Genomic DNA, 23698 nt, shown 5'->3' with positions numbered 1-23698 from the left:
TAACGGCCAGATTATGGTGGTCATAATCGTCCATCTCGGCATGGAATTGGTGAAATAGTGGAATAATTTAAAAATGCTGGATCTGTCAATGAAGTCTTAAAGCCACGAAATCACGCTCGTCTGAAAAATTTGCTGCTGTAAGTGAAAGAGTTGAAGAAGATCCCAATTCCTCGGTGCGCAGAACATTTGGGCCTCTCTTATGGCAAACTATGGCATCTGTTGCATCTGAATTTACAAGCCAGCTGATCATGGAATGCATAAAACATATTATAATATATGCCGATTGGGTGCTTGAATAAAAATTTTTGGATGACGATTTTTCGCATTGAATTTCTTCAGCGACGTAGCACGTTTTTCATTCGGTGGCTATGTAAGTAAGCATAATTGTCTCATATGAGGCAGTGAAAATCCTCATATGAGAGACATTAACAACCACAAAAAGTAACTGTATGGTGTACAACTTGGTCTTGTGGGGTGTTTGGTCCATACTTCTTTGAAAATGAGGAAGGTGTCACTCAAACCTTTAATTTTCATCACTATAGCCAAATGATTACCGATTTTTCACACGACCCATTTTCAATGGCGTACCCAAGGGAAGATATATAAGGGGGATATATCCAACACGAAGGATCGTATTGACTATCTGAAAACCAACATCCTACAAGTTATACAGGGTGATTCACTGGGGTGTCCTATTAGACATTAATGGAAAACTGATCATAATTTTGAGCTGAAAATTTGCATATTTGGGTTTGAGACAATGATCTTTCTCCCTAAAATGTTTTCAAATCTCTAGAACTTCCAGTTATACCGGAAACAGACTACTACTTCCGTATTTCAAATGGCACACCCAGTATATTATTGCATCATTATATAACTTTTTTGACAATTTCGGCCATATGCCATAGCTTGGGTAAAAACTCAACGGTTCATGAGTTAATGAGATTCTTATGAATAAAATGGTGGCGATGAGGACCTACATTTTCTTGAATATTTCGGCAGAAAAAATTTTTTCGAAATTTTTTTTTTCCTTTTCGATTCTGAAAGAACGTTTTATTATAAGACGGTTTGCGGTTTGTACCAAAAATGTACAGGGTGTTTATAAGAAGATCATGAACTTGGACAACTCAAATTCATTCATTAAAATTCAAGATTTTCAAATTAGAACCTATATTTTTTATTATTTCAGTCGATTCTACGTACAAAAACAGTGGGGGTTACTTAAGCAAACACACTAATGATCCAATAATATACTGGGTGTGTCATTTGAAATAAGGAAGTATAGTAGTCAATTTCCGTTATAACCGGAAGTTGTAGAGATCTGAAAATATTTTAGGGAGAAAGATCATTTTCCCAAACCCCAATATGCGAATTTTCAGCTCAAAATTATGATAAGATTTCCATAAACGGATAATAGGCCATCCCGGTGAATCACCCTGTATGTGAGATATTGCCCGAAATGTGCCGGCGAGTCATCGAAAATTACCTCACAAAGATCGAGTCCTGTAAGAGATCATGTGTAGGATATTTAAATATTGTTATACCCCACATATAATTCAAGGTCCAAACATTATATTGAAACAAAATTTTGATCGTGATCGATATTTTGAATGAAAGTTGTGGCAGTAGTAAACTGTAAACATAGTATTCATGGTGTGTAATCTTCGAAGGCAAGTTCACCTTATTATTCCTACCAAATAAAAGTTTTATGAGAGAAAAAATGAAACCTCAATGCGAATAAAGAGCACTTACATATCAACTTTTATATTTTCAAAACAAAACCACGCTAACATAAAATATTTCCAATAAAGTTTATGGGTTGGATCATGAACTCTTATGGAATATTCCATTAATGGAAAGGTAGCCATGTAATGGTAAACAAAGCTAACGAATCGGGTACGCAAAAAAGGAGATAGTGGGTTCGGTAATACTTTGAAAAATGTCGGAACAATGGCTTAATTGTTGTTTTGATTATTACTTTGGATTTTATGTTCATAATCTACCACGTTGCAAGCGGTTCTTAACTTGAAACGACTTCTCAAATGATTCGTGAAATTGTTCTCTGAGTAATAAAGTGTTTTTCCAACAAATGCCATTGTCAAGACGTATCATTCGCGTTCATATTAGAATTTATGCCAGAATAGCTCAATAATAGATTCTCAATCAATCCATAAGACTAAAGTAGTCAACTAATAAACATAGATAGAGGGAGCATATGTCATTTTCAGTAAGCAAAATTTTTTCCCCGACATGAACTATCAAATGTGACATGAAGCGCGCGGAAATTAAAGCATATCAGTGATAAGACATTTCACTCAATTCGCGAGATTCTCCACAAATAACGCACTTCTTATGTTCCATAGTGAATCAAAGTTTCATATCAACTCAAAATATATTGAAATAAATACCTAAATATATCAGAAATTCCGAAAACAAGCGCGCCAAACGACGTGAAAAAACGGATGACATTAAGAGAGCAAAACCTTGGATTTCAGCAGGTAGATGCAGAAAATGATAAATATTCTGCATACTATTAATTCGACAATTGGGAAAAATATCGGATTCCAAATATTCAAATCTGCATATTTAATTGAGAATCACTGAAATAAATATATTTCATTCGATATAATATACATTCACATATAGTTAAATTGTGGATTCGAAAATATATCACAATCCGAAAACGTAATCTAAACATGTTGGGGACATGTGAAAATTGTGTATACTCCCTCTTTCTATGTTTATTACTCTATGGTATTCAAGTAGGTATTTATTTCTGGTTTGTCATATCCAATAATGAACTTTATGTAATCGTTCAAGGATAGATTTTCAACCACTATGAAATGATTGCAGTTTATGTCATGAAATATGTAGAATCCAAAAATCTATTGAAAAATGAGTCTGTTCGCATGAAATTTGTTTCAAAATTTAAGTGGTACATTACATTGATCCTACCATTTGGAGAACCTGATCTAAGAGCTGCTACCAACAAAATTATGCAACTAAATGCAATAAGTAACAACCCGAACACTTCTCGGAAATGAATGAATTGACAATTCTATTAGGATTTCGAAATTAATAATTATTGATTCAACATATGTAAATATTAATAAGGGATATGATCCTTATAAGTATAACATATTTACATTGACTGTTACAATATCGCATCTTCCTAAATTTAGAATAATAATTTTCCCATTCATTTCAGAAACACTCAAATCAGATTGAATATTATTCAAAAAACATTCCATTTCCTACAACAAAATAACATGTATAGAATATCTATGCAATATTATGATGGTAATTTAAACCACAATGATTAAATTCCCTTTAATTAAAATTGTTAATTTCAGTTTGATTCCGCATTTCTTGTATTTATTTTCCAAGAAATAAGTCGATGAATATGAATGGTGAGAAAAACCTAGAAATTATAATGATAGGAAATCATTGACGTGAAATCTGGTATTTATTTTACAACATTTTTACTTGAATTTTCTATAAGTCTGATGATGTGGTCGTTTTTAAATTTTGCACGAAGCAATTGTTAATTGATATGCACACTGGAAATGTCAACTTTATTGGTTCTGCGATCAAGAAAATATTGAGTAATTATAAAAAATTCTGCACGGAGATTGAAATGATTATTCTATATACAGGGCGAGTCTTTGACTGAACGAGATTATTTTGTGCAAGACCTAAAACAAAAGGTTATACAAGATTTGAAAATAAAAAAAAAATGGTTTCAATTGAATAAACTCACCTTGAATCAACAAAAAACTAAATACTTGACTTTCTCATCCAATAAAACTGGACTTCCAGAATTGGGGATACTTCGAGTGGACGACCAGTTGAATATTCCAAAGACATGTTCAACAAAATATCTTGGTGTTTTCATAGACCAACATTTAAAATGGGATGAACATACATCTTATCTGATTAAAAAACTGAGAGGTATTGCCTATAGATTGCGATTAATAAGAAAAAACATGAAATCTGTGAAACATCTTCAAATAATTTACGACGCATTGGTACAATCGCAACTCTCATATGGCATTGTTGGATGGGGTGGTGTGTTGGATTGTCATAAAAAAGGCCTAGATGTTATTCAGAAGTGCATCCTGAAAATTATGTATGGAAAAAAATACACTTTTTCTAGTAAAGAGATCTACAAAATATCCGAAGTACTAGATGTGAGACAGATTTATGCTAGTAAAATAGCAGCAAACATTTACCAGAGAAAAATACCTCTTGCACTGAAAGAACATAAATATTCAACTAGAACAGAAAGGGACAATTATGAAAGACCAAGAGCGGAAAAAAAAATAGGACAACGATGCTGTACATACATAGCCTCAAGACTGTACACAAAAATACCAACAAATATAAGAGAAATAAGAAATTTGAAAAAGTTCAAGAAAAAATTAAAAATTGGTTAATTAGAGAAAATAGAACATTTATACACAACCTAATCAACTCTTAATAGGTTGATTTGGTGGTATTTTTAAAAGATGAAATAAAATTCACAGGATGAGTCAAATTCCCGATCATGAAAGAAAAAAAATCCCGATTATGAATAAAATTCCCGATTATGACAAAGAAAATCCCCAAATGAGACCATGTAGATGAATTTGATTGTGGAATAATGTTGGAAAGAACTGTATTTTATTTTTTTTGCTGTCGTTAGAATCATATTTTTATTAATAGCTGTAAACAGTTATTCTAGAGATAACTCACAGTTTATTTTTTCTGAGTTTAATTTGAAATTGTACTTATTGTATTGAATATTCGAATAAACTCATTTATTATTATTATTATTATTATTATTATGAGTTTCGAGTGTGATCTGAATTCTTCAGAACAGAATTCTAACTTTAATAAAGTATCTTCAAATGATCAGTTAGGTGCCCAAGCTGAGTAATATGTGATCAAATTGTAGAAGTTGAGGTGAGCTTATTCAAATTACTTTTTCAATCTAAGTTGGCTATAGTGCTTTCATTCAATAGCTTACATTCATTTCTTTGGATTTTTTAACAGAGTTGCATTCAGCCAAAGTACCCAATTTATTGTATTTCACAGATGATTTTTTCTGAGATCAAATTACTCGAGAACGGCGTAATATGGACGGGAAAATATGAGGAATATTTTTATTTTTCAAAATATTCTTTAGTGAGCGTTCAACTTACTTTAAGAGTGGGATTCTTTTCATTTCTGATAGGTACCTATTTTTATGGAATATAATAATCATAATGAAGAAACTGGAAGATTTGGATAGAACTTTGTTTTGGGAGGAGATTGATCATATTAATGATAGACTTCATTACAAAAATAATTTCCTTCGATAAAATCATTTGAGGATTTATAACTGAAAGAAAAATGTTGATGGATTGTCAGTTATTCTAGTTATTCTATATAAGGAATATAACCCTATCGGATTTGTGATCACGAAAATATTCAGTATTCCAATATTCTTCTTGGGTTTTTATGATTTTTCATGATTTTTTCATTATTTATTTTTTCATTATGAAAAAATCTTTCGATATTCTTCTTTAATCTTCTATGGTTCTGACTGAGCGATCAACATGAAATTTGGCAAGAAGCTTCAAATTGTCATTCTTTATCCAAATGCAAATTTTCATATCGATCAAAACCAGTTTTGAAATTAATTTATTAAGGTTACATTTGAAGAAATCCTAATCGGATTTTGCTAAGTACCGAACCGTATTCGAGATCAGAACCTACCCTGAAAATTTTAAATTTCTAGATCCTTTTCCGTTCGAAATTTGTCGTGTACTTTTACGGGCGGAAAGAATATAATTTCAATTCGAAAATTACAGACACAGGGAGAAAATAATAGAGATAATCTGTACAGGAACGAGCTTTAAAAAGCGTAGAAAATCTGCAATATTTTCTTATACATTTTGAATAGATAGATAATTTCTGTTTTCATCCTTAATGAATATTGAGCGAATAATGCATTCTCTGTCTGGTCATTAGGTCAAGTCTCACTGATAATAATATTTACGATTTCGGATAATTTCAAAGAAAATTTCGTTAATGCATGCTGATTTTTTAATGTAAATATTTACATTCATAATTTTTTTCAATTTTATCCAGAAAATTATGTCAGTATCTTCAGGGCATATCGAAAATACAGCATTTCGTAATAGAAGATTGATGAGAACAATTTTATGGAGAATAGTCATACATAGATATATGAAACAAATCTTCAAATTGTTACAGGCCAAAATAAAATTTCACTTTAAATCTTGATGGATATTTTGATTGAGATCGAATAATGAATTGCTGAGATTATTTCAGAGAATTATTAATACCATATTGGTGGAAATATAACAAAATTTACTATTACCTATATGAGACTTTGCAGTTGAAATTATTCAGAAAATATCATATCCAAATTTCAGAATGTCATTATTATTTTCACATATAATTTGTTGAAGACTCATTATTCATTTAAGTGTAAAGTTGAAAAAAATATTACTAAATAAAAGTCCCAAAATTTCCACTTGTGAAATACTTGTTATCACTTTTAAAACCTTCGCAGTTTATCGTTCCACTATTCACCTCAAAAAGTCAACATCAAAAATTTGAATATCCGACCAAGGTCAGTCCAACATATTTCCATTCTTCTCTTCATCTCCTTGGTTGGTGATAAATTCTTTGTCACTGCTTTCATTTAGAGCCAAGGTCTTATCGAATTAGCTAAATTTAGCAATGAAATAATGCCAAAATGTGGGCCACACGTAATAAACACTATACAACTTAACGTAATCATGACCACAACTCTCAAATTGTCTTGTAAACATGAAGCTGTCGGTCAAATTGGTCATAATTGTTGAAATATTAATATGCGTTCGTCGAAGTGACTACAAATTAAACGGTGTCCTGATTGGCGATTCAAACCAATATCCCGATGTTTGTTGTCTTGGAGCGCTTGTTCTCTGAACCTATTGCTTTATCATTTCGTCACAATGGATGTACATATTTTTAGAATTATGAGGCTCAAACGATGAAGTTCTACAAGCTGATGACGAATCCGTCCTCCAATTCGATTCTGTCCGTCCGTAAACATTATAATTCCTAAACGTAAAGTGCTAAAAATTTGAGATTTTCAAAGTGAGTTCGGATTTCGAATGCCGCAATTCGAAACTAGGGGTTCCATAAATATCGCCGTTCGCAATTTTCCGTTCCTGTTAATTTCAAAACAGCAGGTTCGATTGATATGAATATTTGCATTTAGATGTAGAATGCCAATTTGAAACCTCGAACAAAATTTCATGTTGATCGCGTAATCAAGACCATAGAAAAATGAAGAAGAGTATCGAAAGAGAATTTTCCCAATATTTACGTGACTACAGAACTCATAGTGTTGAGATTATGTGTTGATATAAATTGTCATTTTCAAGCTCTGTGCAAAATTTCATGCTAACACGTCATCCAAACCATAGAAACCATAGCTTCGTGAAAAGCCTTGTCATAAAAAAATTGAGCGAAATATTGAAAACAAAACACTCAATAATTCCATTGCAACAGATCCTACGTAGTTGTGACTTTGCAAGTAAATATTCATATATAGGGGTTTCCAATAAGAGGATTCATTCAAAATAACCCGCAATCTGGGCAGCTATCACTTTTTAAGCTGTCATCTTTTGGCACTTGACAGGTCAAACTACACCATTACTAAAAATAAAACTATACACGCTTCAACGACAACAACGCACTGAAATTCCCCATAAAAATGATGAAAATTTTGCAGTCACACTCAACTGACTCAACTGAAGCACTTTTGAATCATCGTGAAGCACCTTTTCGGCTGGCAATAATTAAACACATAGTGGAAAAGTCTGAGCTGTTGGGAGTTTGGGACAAATTAGTGATGTGAAGAACCGAAACCTTGTACGTCGCTATATAACAACTATGAATATTGCTGTTGTAGCCGGGAGTGTTGACGAAAACCTAGGTTTTTCGATTCGTAGTCGATCTTGAGAAATAGGCATTCTACAAACGACATTATACTGTATTTTGCATAAAGACTTAGCTCTTAAGAGGGAACACCACCAAGTGGCTGTTTAGTTCAAAACGAAATAAGAGATATTTCTTCTCACAAATCACCGATTTTTATGGGGTTTTCACATAAGTTCCTTCAACAATATGTAATCTACAAAATAGAAAGTAAATATTTTTGTTTGTCGAATGAAAAAAAAAAAAGAAAAAAATTGGTAACTTCTCGTTTTTCAAAAGAATGGATGATATGGACAATATAGATAGCACCGATATATTTGTGAATTATTTACAAAAAACATTACAAAAGAGGTAAAACCATAATTTCGTGAAAAAAATAATCGAGAGTACAGTGCTGCCCATACTCATTTGCTTTAAAAGAGAATAAAAGAAATGAATGTACATACAACTACGTACAAAATCTAGTCATGGCAGGATCTCCAAACGGGAAATGAATGGTTACCAAAGTTTGACTGATACGCTGGAAACCACGTGGTAGTAATCCCTCTTAAAGCTTCAAAAGTTCAGTTAACACAAGATCTCAAGCCGGTCAATCACTAACAACTATTTACCTCCTCCTGATTTCCAGCAATTATAAACGCTCAATTTTGAATTAAAAATGGTTTTTAGATGGGAAAACTGTAAGAGAGTACCTGTCAGCAGTTTTTTTGAGTTTACCTGCGGCAAAACTTGACAGCTATTGCCATGAAATACCTAATACAATATCTTTAAAAACAAGAAATTATGGTCTCATGAAATCATGAAATAATCTTGTCAAATACCATTGGGGCATTCAATTTTTCCTGTGAAAAAAATCGAAAACACACAAGGTAATATTTTTTAAACAAAAAGCATTCGTCTTCGACTCGGATTTTTGTAGCCACCAGTACTCATGAATTTTGTTGAGCAACGTGTTTTTTTCAGAAAAATTAGAGGCCCTTATGATATTACTTACAAGAAATCATCTTCCAGGGATGTGATGAGGCCCATTTTCATTCCGGAGGCTACGTTAAAAAGCAGAATTGTCGCATTTGGGGCTTGGAAAATCCAAGAATAATTGTTGAAAAGCATCTCCATCCTCAATGTGTCAATATTTGGTGCGGTTTTTGAGCTGGTAGTGTGATTGGACCTTAATTATTCGAAAATGAGGCTGGTGCAACTGTTACTGTTGATGAAATTTTTTATGGCCGAAATTGGAAGATATTGATATGGACGACGTTTATTTTCAATAAGACGGCGCTAGGTGCCAAACAAGCATCGAAACAATTGCTATTTTGCGAAAAAGTTTCCTGGCCGTGTTATTTATTGAAGAGTTAATCACAATTGACCACCGAGATCATTTGACCACAAATATAGAATTCGTGAAGTTATCGAGAACATACAGCCGCAAATGTGCAAATTGGTCATGCAAAATCTCATGAGGATAGGGTGCTGCAACCGTAGCCGTGACAGCCATTTGGCTGATACCGTTTTCCATCGTTAATGGCATACATTCATCTTTACAATGAAATCCATTGATTTCGCTTAAAATATACTGTTTTTTTTTATGTAAAATGAAACATCTTATTGGGAAATCCTGTACTTGTTATAGAGTAGAATAAACTTTATGTTGTCGAAGCAATATGGATTGTCACCATTGGCTAATGAATAATGGACATCATACTACTTGTACAAATTCATGCAAAATGAAAATTGTATAAAACAGTTGTTGGAAAAAAAGGTTATGAATTTGCAAAAAATCCATCAATCGGATTAACATCAACAATTTCAATACCACTAAATTAGTAGCTATAGAACTCAACGAACTTAATTGAAAAATGTTCACGAACAATTCAAAAGTTTTTTCCATTAAAAATAAGAGACCAACATCAATTCATTTATTCCATATGAATATTAAAGCAAACCATCAGGCAATTACATGAATATTCAGAGCATATCTGCCCGTACATCTGATCAGGCCAGCATGTCACAAGACTTCGTGCTAAGAGAGTTAAAACAACCAACAGGCATTCTCCGTGATCTTGAACTTCGATGACTCGACCAAGACGTTGCCTTTTTCGTTTTTGACTCGTCCAATTAAGAGTAATTGTTCTTCGTTCTTTCACCTCTATGTTACTTGACGCCGGAGATTCGATGAATCAGTGTTCTCGGAACATAGAATGCTTCTTCCCGAAGAAATATGACATAGAATCGCAGATAGGACGTAGGAGGGTTTCCGTTTTAGGCCGCTATTGTATTTAAACGCATGATCAGATTTCAGTGTAACCTTGTTCTGGGAAATTCGATGTACCTAGTTCACGGATGACGCATTTTGGACGAAATTGGGTTTTCGTTCTGAATTGACTACTAATAGGAGCTAATGCGAGGAGAGTTAAATATGCACTTCAAACATAAACGTAGTGAAAAGGGGAGAACGAATTTCAAATTTGATTAGGTGAATGCATTGCATAATACACTGGCGAACAAAAGCAAAAGGTCACTAATGTTTTACACTGTTTTTTCCAGTAAAATAATGTTTTTATATCAATTAAATATGCGAAAATTGTAGAAATATGGGCTTTTTTTGGTGCCTGGGATTTAAGAGCTGATTTTAACTGAATTTGGGACGCTTAATCTGTACATGCAATCCGTTTTTCTCTATCAGCTCTACTTTTCTAGATACATAAACTTATCTACCAATGTGGGTTTCATTCAGTATATTCATCTATGAGAGTTCTAAAATTATTATATATTAATTAATTAATTAATATCTACGTTATTCGAATGCAGGACATCAAATTGATATAGAATCAGCTCAAAAAACCTCAACACTAAAACAGCTGTTCCCCTGTGAATCAGAGCTAGGCTCGGAGCTAGGGGAGGTCACATGTCATACTGATACAAACATTTTCACAGTTACGATAATTTTGTCAATTTCGAAGTTTTTTAAAAAAAAAACTTATTATTTTTACACTAATCGAAAAAAAAGTTTCATTTTTGTTGGGCAATTCTCTTCTTCCTACTATTTCAGAAATTTCACGATTCTCACAAAAATTTTAAGTAATAAAGGTATTTGAACAGTTGTGATCAGTAATTTTTCTACTCGCCAGTGTATTATTAACAATTTTCTTTCACTTCTTTTCGTCATTACCACCGTTAATACTTGTATTAACACATATTTCCAGCGAATAAACCATCCATAAATCAATCCAGCCGAAAAAAAACTCCAAACATGGACTCGAGACTAGATCATTTTCTTTTCCTGCTATGAAATAAATCTTACAGCCGTATTACATCATCTTGCCTTCGGCTTCAGGACACTATTCGAATACTGTCAATATAGAATAGAAACCATTCCAAGGTGTCCAGTTTTTACATTTCTTTCTCACATATCAGATGGACAATTTCAAAGCTTGTTTAGAAATTAACGTTGAGTTAAAACCTGTTTATTGGCAGTTTGGGAATCGTATAATGATAATAAATGTGAGTGGCCTTTCTCACAGATACATATATCGTTAAAAAAAAGATATTTATGTGTACAGAAACATGTATGGAATAATAAACTGCACAAGAACTGAAGTGAAAATGTTCGCCTAAAATTTGCATTGGAAGTACTTCTGAAATATTTATTCGTCACGAATATTAGGTATTATAAGGCAAATTTTTATCGCTTTTTTGTGTGCTCTTTCCAATATGTCTACATTTTCAACAAAATATATGCAATTTTCGAATTTCGAGCTGAAAATAATCTAAGTAGCTAATAAACAATAATGCATGTCGAAAATCTCTTATATTCGTTCGTTAAAACTTCGTAGTCAGTTGTAAAATTACTCGAAAAAAATTTTTCCACTACAAGAATAGAAAAAAAAAATAAATTATTCCATTTCATATCTGCGAGAAGGTTTGAAAAATTTTGGAAAATACTGATGTAAAAGTTAGGAGCTTTAGCGATTGTAAACCTCACATTAAAAATTTGAAGGATTTTTCGAAATATTTATCAAAGAAACTGGTCGTGTATAATGTATAATGAAACTAATCGTGTAAATAAATACAATTATATGTTAAATAAGTATATGTGATTTTCACAATGAATCTCATTTTATTTTTGCCGCAAAGGTTATGAAATGTCGAATCTATTCACGTTAGTGTAATGTTGATTCCACACGAGTCAATTACTTTTTTGTACGTTCAAGGTCGGATAAATAATTGACGTGATAGAAATTCAGCAGGGAAAGTTTATATTAATTGAACTTTCGAACATTTCAACTTTAAAATAGTTTCGCTTATCAACAGATGCATTTATGTTAGTTTGGTTTCTAATTCAAAAATATAAGCCATAAGTAACTCATTTTCAAAATGGTTTGTAATATTTTTCTCGTTGTTCCAAGTACTTGCGTTCAGCTTTGGCTTCGAATGATAATTATATTGTCGGTTTTTCCCTTAAAGCCTCAAAACTGAAGTTCCTAACTTAAGAGGGAATACCACCACGTGGTTTTTCGCGTATCAGTCAAACTTTGGTACTCATTCATTTCCCCTCTGGCGCTCCTGCGATGACCAAACTTTGTACGGTGTACGAAGTACATTCACTTCATCTTCTTTCTTTTTTCGAATCAAATAAGTAAAGGCCTTGTACGACAACTTTCACGAAATTATAGTTTTACCTCTTTTGTGGTTAGTTTTTTTCACGAATATTTTATGAATATATCAGCGCTTTGTACAAAGTACATATCATCAATTTTTATGCGGAAAACGAAAAGTAAATTTCTTTTCATTCGCAAATTAATAGTATATTCTAAAACAAGTTGCAGAATTTGCTTCTATTCCAACACGAGTGCGAAATTCTAAAACGAGCGACGAAGGAGCGAGTTTTCGAATGAGTGTTGGAATTGCCTTCTGCAACGAGTATTAGACGATATTTTCTCTATTTCAGTCAAATTTTGTGAAATATTGTCGAAATTCAATGAAAACACAGATTATAGGTACATCCTAGAGACATTTGCATTGTATCTTGGCAGATGGTGTGACTGTTACCAAAATTGACAGATTACGGAATATGTATTAGAATCGTACGTTTCGAATTTTGAAATAATTTATAATTACGCATTAAATTCGTGAATTATTTCTGCCGAAATCGATTTAACACCAACAGAATTTAGAGAAATTGCAAATAATGTTGCAAATCATTTCACTTCATCCAAATTATATCATATTGGTAATTGATGGGTGTTGAATTTTGACAGGATTGGAAAAATTTAACTGAAAACAATGCTGTAATGAGTTCATTACAGCACTATGTTTAGAACTGTAATGAACTCATTACGATACTGAAATAGAGAATAGTATATTCTAAAACAAGTTGCAGAATGGGCTCCTATTCCAACACGAATGCGAAATTCGAAAACGAGCGACGAAGGAGCGAGTTTTGGAACGCATGAGTGTTGGAATTGCCTTCTGCAACGAGTATTAGACGATATTTTCTCTATTTCAGTCAAGTTTTGTGAAATATTGTCGAAATTCACTGAAAAATTCAGATTATATATCCTAGTGACTTTTTTATTGTATCTTGGCAGTTGGTGTGACTGTTACGAAAATTGACAGATTACGGAATTTCAATATGAATCGTATGTTTCGAATTTAGACATAATTTACAATTACCCATTAAATTCGTGAATTATGTCTGACGAAATCGATTTAACACTACAGAATTAAGAGAATTTGCAAATAATATAGCAAATTATTTCACTTTATATATTATATTGACAATTATTGACGTTTGTCAAAATTTGATAGGATTGGAAGTCAGCATAGGCAACCACACGAAAAATATATCTGAAAACGATGCTGTAATGAGTTCATTACAGCACTGTTTTTAGAGCTGTAATGGACTCATTACTATACTGAAATAGAGAAAAATATTTATTTCCTTAATTTAATTTAATTTAATTAGATTAATGTTTAAAGAAATTATGTGAAAACCCCAAAACCATTAACTAAAAAGAACTTAAATTTAGGCCCTGGGCACAGAATATCAACGACCTTCCTTGGCGGTCTCGACAACAATTCAATAACAATGAAACAAAATTTAAATATCCAATTTTTATTATAAAAATTAACACCAAAGAAAAAAATGGATTTCTCATAGGAAATTATATAAAATTGAGCCTGCTATCGCAGGTTAGCAAAAATTCGGGTTGGGTCCAGGCCCTCGGAGACTTTATAAAAAAGGAAAAATTACGCTTAACGTAGCGAAAACATAGTGAATTGTGTTTAGCAAAAGGTTCCATGATAACAACAAACTTAGAATTAATGGGAATCAAATCCACCTTAAAAAAACTTTCAAATATCTAGGTATAGAACTAGACAATAGATTAAACTTTCAGTCCTACATCAAAATGGTACTTGCTCGCGGTTGAGCAGCAGAATCTTTTTTCTATTATTATGCAGGAAAAGTCGTTTAAATCAAAACAATAAAGCTCTCATTCACGAAACAATAATCCGACCTCTAATTGGGTATATGCTGCACCTGCCTTCTGTTATCTTCGACTTCAGCCCCTCAATCTAAACCAAATTTTCACAATAAATGTTTACAGTTAATTACCAGCCGTAATAGATAGAGTAGACACTGAAGTTATTAAAAAATACATTATTTCTCTTCACAATAAAAACTGAAGCAGAATATTCCAATATTCTGGTTTTATTCATTTCAAATGTTGAATCTCGTTAGAGTTTCCTGAATAGTTTGAGAGAGCGTTGGTGAGCAAATCAATAATTCACACTTTTATTGAAGCCATTTAATGTAGGTACAAATATAGAATATCTTAATGAATTTCGAATCGATGCGAATTCAGAAGAAAGATTCCCACATTGATTAAAATGTTAGCGTTCATTCCAGTAAACATCATTTCTCTAATTCGAAATTTCTTAACTGAAAATCAAGTTATAGCTACTTGATCAAATTGTCTACCATAACTCAAATAACCTTTTAAAACCTGAAGAAGATTAGGTCTGAGGCCCAAAAACTTGAATTCGTTTGAACCAATTTCTATACTGATTTTATATTGTGAGAGAAAAAAAACGTGCTGTCTTATTCCATATCGGTGAAGAGAAGACCAAAAAGATCCCTAAACACCATGTTTACAAAGAAAATTCGAAATGTTGTTTTCCCAATAATTTCAAAACTACCGTATAGATCGTAATGACATTTCGAATTCAGATGTAAAATAGCAATTGCAATCTCTATCATGTAAAAGTTCATGTTGATGGCATGAATAGGATCACAAAAAATTCAGAAAGATTATCGAAAAAATTGATCCAATATTTCCGGGACTACAAAACCGTCAAAGATGGGATTTTGAGTGTAGATATAAAATAACAATTTCGAACGTCGTGCATAATTTCAAACTGATCACATCTTGAGAACCATTGTTCAGGCAAGATTGAAAGGACCATGGGATGATAATTTTTTTGTTAACTTTAACTTTATTAATGAAAGAGGTACAAAAAAATGTTTTCTACAAAAGTTTCACGAAAGCGACTAGTGTTTTATATATATATATATATATAGAGTGGGCAACATATTGATAGCAACTTCATTTTTTCAAATGGAACACCCTGTATATTTTTCTATATTTGACTAGCTCTTTTTCCCCTGATTTCGAATATATAACATATGTTTGGCCTATCTCTCTTATTCTGAGAACCACAGGGTTTCAAATTTTAAGAACCACCTGGCAAGCTAAGTAATCAGTTTTCAAGTGGAAGGCTGCGATAACTGAAAATGTCCTTTTTTGAGTTATCTTGTTGGCAACGATATGATTATTTGGATGCAACTCCATATATTCTCTCCTTGTAGCTTTCTTATTTTTATTGTTCTCCACATAAAGCTCCTGTGTAGTGCATATTCGATGAATAGTTTTATTCAATGACAAACGTATGTCATATATCGTTGCCAAAGAGATAACTCAAAAAGGGGCATTTTAAATTATCGCAGTCTTCCAATTGAAAACTGATTAGGTACTTAGCTTGCCAGGTGGTTCTTAAAATTTGAAACCCAGTGGTACTCAGAATAAGAGAGATAGGCCAAACATATGTTATATATTTGAAATCAGGGGAAAAAGAGCTATTCAAATATATAGGGTGTTCCATTTAAAAAAATGAAGTTGCTATCAATATGTTGCCCACTCTGTATATATTTCGTTTTGTCAAATCATTTCAAAAAACACTAGTCGATTTCATGAAACTTTTGTAGAAAAATTTTTTTTGTACCTTTTCTAGTAACAAAGTTAAAGGGGGGTCAAATTATGGTGAAAAACCCGGTACAACCCTGTTTTGAAGTAATGGTTTAAACTTTAAAGACGATTGCTCGTGCAATATACTTTTCATGAGAAGAAAATTGACCTCCCAGCAATACATTCTAGAAGTAGTGGTAAAATCAAGTCAGCTAGTTGTCGTGACCACTTCAACCTCCAGATTGTTGACCCATTGAAAATTTCTGGGACAATTTGTTTATACGATATCATACAATTTACCCAATCCGAGACCCAATCCTACTCAGATTTCGCAACGACCTTCATCAAAAGGAACTGGAATAAGCACAATGCAATACATATATTATTAAAAATTTTTCTAGAATCATGTATATGCATATCAAAAATTATTGAAGAATCCAACTATTTCTGGATGATTATTTTGGATATAGATTGTAGATATGTAATTTAAATTTAACATTATTTCATTTAATATCTTTATTGCTGTGCTGTAGTCGATATTATTGGAAATAAAGATTATTTTTATATGTTATGGGATACTTATTTCCTATTTACACAAAAGTTATAAGCATGAAATTCAATTCAGAAATTTATTGTTAAGTATAGTGTATTTAATTTTTTATTCTTGTTCGATGCGTCCCTATCTTCCGAAATAAAAATCAGAATAATTTAGATGTCAGATTTACTCTCGGATTTACTACTTCAACTTTAAAATTTTATATGTGTATAAGTTGAATTTATACGGAAATAAATAATTAAATCTTGTAGGTATATGTAACATTTGGAAATATCTTTTCGATACAATTCACTCAATAACGAGCTCAATAAGAAAATATGAACGTATTATCATTTATATTTAAATATAATTTGGGTACTGTGAAAGAATGGAAGGATGCAAAAACCATAATGTGCTCAAAAACGTCGAGTAGGATTTAAGATTTATGAAAAATAACTCTCATTTGATTCCTGTACCTTGGTACATGATGAAAATGTGAATGAAAATATATCATATTATACAGGATGTTTCCAAATTAGAGGTGAACCTTGGAGGACGTGTTTGTATGACTCATTTGCTGTCGTTTGAGCCATATAACATATATTTGAGTTCTTGTAATTTTTTGAAGATTTCTCATTTTGCGTCAATTTTTTCTACATTGACCAAATTTTATTATAATTTTGGATTATTTTCGTGGCCAGTGAGAAGTCTGATTCTAACACCGTTAGAATAGACGAAGCAGTGAGAAGATTGAGAATCAATTTCAGGCGGAAAGTAACAACAGAAGAAATAATAAAGAGGGCCCGTGCTTGTATAAAAAATGATGGAGGTCATTTCAAACAAAATTTATAAATATATTTTCTACTAAAATTTCGATTTTAATTTCAATAAAAAATATCTTATTCATTAATTTCTTTTCTTTGCTTCTTCCCCCTTTCAAATCAAAATCTGATGAAAAAAAACTAAGTGCCTACATTCTAACGAAAACTTTTTTAAGGAATAATGAAAGAATTTGCCAAGTTTTTGAAATAAGTTTATCGTACATAAATTCTGGAATTCGAAAGTTGCAGACAAAATTATATCAGAAATTTACTATTCTTTTCTTCATATATACCAACTTTCAAATCCTACTTATTCTATTCAATATCTAATACGGCATAGTTTGCTCGATAGTTTGTTTTCTTCATACATTTTCTGATGAAAATGATCCAAAATTTAAATCAAACTTGGTCAACGTAAAAAGAATTGACGAAAAATTAGGAACGGTAAGAAATATTTTGAGAAACACAAGAACTCAAATATCTTGGAAACTGTTGATTTTCGGTTATCAATAAATATGGCTCAATCGAAAGCAAATGAGGGATTCAAACACCTCCTTCAAGGTTCACTTTTAATTTGGAAACACCCTGTATAAAAAATATAAACAGCGATGAAGAATTATGTAAACAAAACTTTCATTTATAACCAAAACACAACTTGTAAGCCTGATTTTCAAAAACAGAATATAAATTCAAAATCGTTTACTGAAAATGAAATAATTTAAAATTTATGATAATTTGTGAAATATGTATGTATATAACTATAAAAATTAAAACACGCAATGGTATGAAAATCTCGAATCTTTTCATAAAATATGCAATTGTTTCTTCAAAACGATTTGTTTGTTTCAATGCAATAATAAATTGATTTGAATAATTAAAGACGTTAGTATATCCATAAAAAATATAACGAATAAATAAATTATTCATGCATTATGCACACATTATTATATGCGCTTGAAATAATATATGACGATGCAGTATTGAGATTTTATGCTGAGAAAGCAGTTTTAAAACATAACAACCATATTTAAATGTGAAAACATTTGGAAATCTCAATAAGTACTAAGAACTTTGAACAATAACGTAAAACGTCTTCGCCCTGACAGCAAAATACGCACCCTTTCAGGGTTTACCTATTCACCTCATTTACCCAGTTTCTCTCTGGAGTAATAGACAATTATTGATTCTACAAAAAAGTAACCAGTGCTCACTGAAATTCACCAGCACACTCAACAAAAACCTCACGGTCCAGCGCGAATTGATTAAAGATAAAGACAGCATAGAGGTTACCTTCTTCAAGATATCAGATTCACCAGGGCAATAATCAAACTCCCACACACTGACCGGCGATATTATCAATTATTGTCCAAAGGGCGCACGTATATCGACTACGTCGTTTTTTTACTTGTTCCGTATTGGGGTGAGATTTGGCGGTAAAATCACAATTTATTCGGAACCGCAGTTGTTCAATTCATACGTCAAACGGTTTGCAGTGTGCATCAAGGCAACAAACATAACAGCACCTTTTGAGCGAGACACTAACGCGCCAAGCGGCAACCGATGCGGTGCGCCCGTCGAGGACTGTATGGGCAGGTGGACGTTGCCAGTTGAGCTCGGGAGTCTTGGATTGAGGGAAATTCTGTAAATGCGAGATAAGCGATATTTTAACGGACACTTATGGTGTTTTGTTAATTCTCTAATTAATTCATCGTTTGATATGTGAATTTTGGTGTTTAATGAGACCTAAGGCATGCTTTAATACTCTAAAATCTATACACACCAGCAAAATTAGGGGGACAAACAAAATACCAACGAAGTTTTTTAGTTCCTTCTCTCTTGAACTTGAACCTTTTAATATTTTTTTTTTGCATCGTAACTTGATTCCTCGAGACATAATTGTTTAGATGCCGTCCAGTCACTTAGTTTTTTCATGTATAGGATGGGCAAATTTCTATGTTTTAGCAATACAACTTTTAAATCAGAGAAGATAGAGAAAATCTCGTTCTCTCGTTCTGAAGAACTAACAAGAGTTGTATTCATTTTTGGCCACCTTCTTTTGTTTTCGAGTTATAAGCGAAAATTGTTAAAATGGCAGTAACGAAAAAAATGTATATCTCCCGTTAATACTGATGATAGAGCTCTGATATCAAAACATTATACAGGCACTTTTTTAGGTAGTATTCATTGACGTGTTCGCCTTTTTAGCAGGATTTTTAATTACGAAGCGATGACCCAAAGTTATTTTTTTTTTAAATGGAAACACTAGTTTCTTGTGCCATTTTTTGAAAGCTTAATTTTTCTGATTTCAAAAATGTACAACATCGCATGGTTTGTAGCGATATAAATAGTAGAAAATGGTAAAAACTTATTTTCATCTAATCGTCTCAATGAATAAATAATAAATAAATAAATAACTATCTTTATTTCCAAATTTTACATATAATATATACATAAAAAATTAAATGACCTCACAATTGCATAAATAAACTGAACTAAATTCTCACATCTGAAATAATCGCATGAAGAATATGGTTCCAATTCATTAATATATTCTTTATGAACCTTTTGAATTTATCTAAATTATAACAGTTCTTTAAATTATCAGGTAACTCATTATAAAATTTTATGCCCATATAATGAGGTCCCTTTTCTAAAATAGATACATTTTTTGTTTTTTTTTTATGAATTTATAGAATGTACTAATACATCAGCTTCTACTGCTTCATTGTATGAAAACAAAGACTTGCAAATTATTGTATAAGGTTTGGAAAAATCCCCAAGAAATCAAGAAATATTAATCAAAGTACCAAATAAATTGAAATTGAAAGTACCTAATGGAAAATAGTATTTATAGTTTATAGATCAACACTCTTGAGCCTCGTGGAATCTCTCTGTTCGAATCAACTAAATGTAGAGGCAATCGTGACAATCATCACAATGAAAATTTTTTGATACCATCAATGAATTTTCTTTTTTATGAATTGGTTTTACCAAATATTCAATAATAATAATATACCTAGACACTTAATAACTATAGGTTCTTGTAACCGACAGGTGGCAAGTTCATTTCTTTTAGTAGGGAAGAAAATTTCTGGAAAGTCGCAGAATTTCACTATTCAGTAAACAATGAGGAATGATAAGGTGTCAGTGGCAAAAGGACACATTAACGAAGCGCAGACGGAAAACGACGGGTTTTTTAACTCACTAAAGCTCTAGACTTTTGAGGGATCTTATAGGGACCAGTGAGCATAATTCTACTTTGAATATTCTGTAATTCGAATTTAGGACACCCTATACATGATGTCAATTAGATACTAATTTATATTCAATACAGAACCTTCATTTCGAAATTGATAAAAAAAAAAAATAAACTAAGAAAACTAATTATTATTCCATCACAAGAAGAAAATTAACGATCATTCGTAGGTAATCTCTTCAAAATCTCCAGACTCTAATTCTGGCCTTGATCCTTCACCCTATTCTGGCTCTTTGATAGAAAATCGACCCATGTCAAGCGACGTTGTTCACCGCTTCGTAACGTCCTAAGTGCGGCATTGCCAGACTTACACGCCCTATTTTCCTTGATTCCGTATTATTCAAATGAACCAGGTATTTCACAATCGCTTCAGCCGGTTTTTTTTTTCAATAGTAGGTATACATAAAATTGTCACTCTCATATGTGAAACTTCTCACTAAAGAAAATAGGTATTTTGAGAGAACCTTGAAATTAGATTTATTACCTCATTGTGATTGTATAATAGTTACTTACTTTTGCCAATGAATTTGTCCAGGTAAATGGCGATAATTGTTTCCACGTAGATACCTTTCGATAAAACAAAGTCAGTTCATATAGTTTCAGAGATTAACATATACAATGTACATAATAATAAACAATAAATTAAAAACAAATGCCTTATGTGTTCTGTCACCCTCTTTGTCAACCGCATTTTTTGAAGAATTTATCAACACGACTTAATCATTCAGGGTGCTACTAAATTGGCGGTACAAATGAAAATGAAAGATTCCTCGGTTAATTGTGAGAAAAGAAATTAAAATTTCTATAAACATTAGCATGCAAACGCTTTGATTTCGAGATACAGGGTTTTTATTATAGTCCTACTTTTGTTGTGTTAATACGAATTCAGCAAATCTATATGAAACAATGCTACAGATCAGGGAAATAAGCACCAAAACTTATAATTAATTTATTCATCACAGCCAGGACCGGCAAACCGGACATTTTGCTGGGGCGCCAAATTATAGAGCAGCATTCAGTTAATAAAACAAGATATATTTTTTGAAAGAAAAATGCTTTCTTAGTGAAAATACCACTCTTTGTAAGCTTTCGTGGAAACCAGAACATAAAAAAAAATAATGAAATTACCAAAGCCAATTTTTATGAGAATAGAATAGGTACTCAAGTGCACCTTTGAGAACTACGTCGCATTTTTACTATAGCCTTACACAGTCCTACTTTCAAACAATGCGTTTTTTGATTAAATCGACGAAACGTGCTTTGGTAAATTTGGCAAAGTGATTTCAAGTTAAATAATACGATTTCATATGAAATTGAGAAGATGCCTGAGGGGAATAAAAAGGCTCCTTCAAAGAAGATTCAGATAAATTAGGCAAAGCAGGACGGCGAAATTTCATTTTGCTGGGGCGCCAAAATGTCTGGCGGTGGACCTGATCACAACTTACTAACAGAATTTCTATGATAATTTAATTCTCCCGAGAATTTCGAGAGAATTGTTTGAATTTATTTTTCTCTAAAACAATAGAAGACACAATGAAATTACAAGAAATCAAAAAGTTTTTTCACATTTTTACTACCAGTGGTCCACCAAAAAACTTCAGGTGGAAAAAAGCAGGCAGTAGAAAAAAAATTTCACCCTGTAGATTTTCAACCGAAATTGGTATATCACGTGATGCAAACTCTAAATTGGAATAACTATGCCAAATTTCAGTTGAATAACTTGTGAAGTGCAGATGCGATGAGAAAAAAAACTTAAAAAAAACAAGCTTTACCACTCTGTATCTTGAAAACAAAGTGTTTTCAAGTGCATGTTTATAGCCTTTTTCCATAAAACTATCTGGAGAATTTCTAATTTTTCTACCTTCAATTCAGGACTCTGGATGTAACTTGGAAAGGGGACCATTCCAAAAAGCATTCTAAACTGAATCTTTCAAAATAATTTGAAATTTTAATTTGATTTAGAATATAGGGGAAACATTAATTCATTTAATGATTGAAAAAACATCACTTCACGTTTTTGACCAATAGTGTTCATAACTTTCCCAAAAATATTTTAAGTTCTTATTTCAATGAAATTTTGTAGGAACTTCATTCAGAATCATTGATATTTCATTACCTTTACCTCCTAAAATTTTAAATGTTATTGTCTTGTTCAGAAGATTTTGAGATCGTTTTGGTTTCCAATATTGAACCTTTGGAATATTTCGAGAAAAAACGTTTTGTATTTCAAACTCATATTTTTTGATCGGGAAAATGGTGAAAAATTGAAAATATGCAGTTTTTGTAATTGGCATTAAATGAAAAAACCAGTTACGCTATAGAAGAAATTTTGACAACTCTTATGCAAAAAAATCAGCTCAACCCAGAGCTGATTACTCTGTATAAGCCAATACAGAGTAATCATAATTAGTATTCAATCAAATAATATTAATTAATAATAACATTCAACTACAAGTAATGGCAAAAAACTCTTATTTCAAATGACACACCCAATATTTCTGAGTATATCTTGTTGAAAGTAAAAATTAATTGGCGGCGGTTCTTCATTAATTACCAATTGATAAAACACCATATTTTGAATTTTCCGCCATTTTCTTGTAAATGTAATAAAGTGTTCTCATTAAACTCATCATTATATTCGAGCTTGCAATTTCCATTTCATTTTTGAATTCATAAACGTTTGAAAAACGTGTAACTTTGGTCTATATCTTAGTTTTCGAAAATCCTGAACCTATATCTATATGAAAAGATTTTCAAAATATCTTTATTTACATCCTTAAAATGTATATAAAGAATAACAATTTCAAGCTTCATGCATAATTTCATCCTAAGTCGTCAAAACCATAAAAATTCAAGTAGA

The 23698-nt window shown here is 31.9% G+C and overlaps 2 protein-coding genes across 3 annotated transcripts in view; one reads left to right on the top strand and one right to left on the bottom strand.

Annotated features, from left to right (window-relative positions):
* Window positions 1-19135, bottom strand: part of LOC123678570 (protein unzipped) — a 72665-nt gene extending 53530 nt beyond the window's left edge. For both annotated transcript variants that reach the window (XM_045615680.1, XM_045615681.1), the window contains exon 1: window positions 18873-19135. The gene's annotated coding sequence lies outside the window, so the exon portion shown is untranslated. The remainder of the gene's footprint in view (window positions 1-18872) is intronic.
* Window positions 1-23698, top strand: part of LOC123678568 (GTPase-activating protein skywalker) — an 83519-nt gene that overhangs the window by 34338 nt on the left and 25483 nt on the right. The window lies entirely within an intron of this gene.

This window comes from Harmonia axyridis, chromosome 4 (genome assembly GCF_914767665.1).
Source record: "Harmonia axyridis chromosome 4, icHarAxyr1.1, whole genome shotgun sequence".
Lineage (NCBI taxonomy): Eukaryota > Metazoa > Arthropoda > Insecta > Coleoptera > Coccinellidae > Harmonia > Harmonia axyridis.
This window is presented reverse-complemented; position numbering and strand designations above follow the sequence as displayed.